This window comes from Rhipicephalus microplus, unplaced genomic scaffold (genome assembly GCF_043290135.1).
Source record: "Rhipicephalus microplus isolate Deutch F79 unplaced genomic scaffold, USDA_Rmic scaffold_13, whole genome shotgun sequence".
NCBI classification, from domain to species: Eukaryota; Metazoa; Arthropoda; class Arachnida; order Ixodida; family Ixodidae; genus Rhipicephalus; species Rhipicephalus microplus.
Genome location: NW_027464586.1, coordinates 3,671,191 through 3,672,516, shown reverse-complemented (window position 1 = coordinate 3,672,516; position 1,326 = coordinate 3,671,191). Strand labels below are relative to the sequence as shown.

At 52.6% G+C, this 1,326-nt stretch overlaps 1 non-coding gene across 1 annotated transcript; it reads right to left on the bottom strand.

Moving 5' to 3' along the window:
• Positions 1-1,035: 1,035 nt before the first annotated feature.
• Positions 1,036-1,112, bottom strand: TRNAN-GUU (transfer RNA asparagine (anticodon GUU)). The gene has a single exon. It is a non-coding gene; the product is annotated as a tRNA-Asn (tRNA).
• Between the last annotated feature and the right edge of the window lie 214 nt (positions 1,113-1,326).

Here is a 1,326-nt window from a genome sequence, read left to right as displayed (position 1 = left end):
ACACCACTCCCGGGAGGGCTCGAACCTCTAACCTGTCGGTTAACAGCCGACCGCGCTAGCCAATTGCGCAACGGAGACAGTCGTGCTCCACTCTCACCACCATCAGAACATTTCTTCAAAGCTATCAGCCCAAAGAAAAAAAAGCGCCGCACCACCACCGGGTGGGCTCGTACCTCCAAACTTTCGGTTAACAGCCGATCGCGCTAGCCAATTGCGCCACGGAGACAGTCGTGCTCCACTCTCACCACCATCAGAACATATCTTCAAAGCTATCAGCCCAAAGAAAAAAAAGCAATACACCACTCCCGGGAGGACTGGAACCTCCAACCTTTCAGTTAACAGCCGATCGCATAGCCAATTGAGCCATGGAGACAATCGTGCTCCACTCTCGCCACTGTCAGAACATTTCTTCAGAGCTATCAGCCAAAAGGAAAAAAATCGCCGCACCACCACCGGGTGGGCTCCAACCTCCAACCTCTCGGTTAACAGCCGATCGCGCTAGCCAATTGCGCCAAGGAGACAGTCGTGCTCCACTCTCTCCACCATCAGAACATATCTTCAAAGCTATCAGCCCAAAGAAAAAAAAGCGCCGCACCTCCACCGGGTAGGCTCGTACCTCCAACCTTTCGGTTAACAGCCGATCGCGCTAACCAATTGCGCCACGGAGACAGTCCTGCTCCACACTCACCACCATCAGAACATATTTTCAAAGCTCTAAGCCCAAAATAAAAAAAGCAACACACCACTCCCGGGAGGGCTCGAACCTCCAACCTTTCGGTTAACAGCCGATCGCGCTAGCCAATTGCGCCACGGAGACAGTCGTGCTCCACTCACACCACCGTCAGAACATTTCTTCAGAGCTATCAGCCCAAAGAAAAAAAAAGTGCCGCACCACCACCTTGTGGGCTCGTACCTCCAACTTTTCGGTTAACAGCCGATCTCGATAGCAAATTGCGCCACGGAGACAGTCGTGCTCTACTCTCACCACCATCAGAACATATCTTCTAAGCTATCAGCCCAAAAAAAGCAACACACCACTCCCGGGAGGGCTCGAACCTCCAACCTGTCGGTTAACAGCCGACCGCGCTAGCCAATTGCGCCACGGAGACAGTTGTGCTCCACTCTCACCACCGTCAGAACATTTCTTCAGAGCTATCAGCCCAAAGAAAAAAAAAGTGCCGCACCACCACCATGTGGGCTCGTACCTCCAACCTTTCGGTTAACAGCCGATCGCGATAGCAAATTGCGCCACGGAGACAGTCGTGCTCCACTCTCACCGCCATCAGAACATATCTTCTAAGCTATCAGCCCAAAAAAAAGCAACAC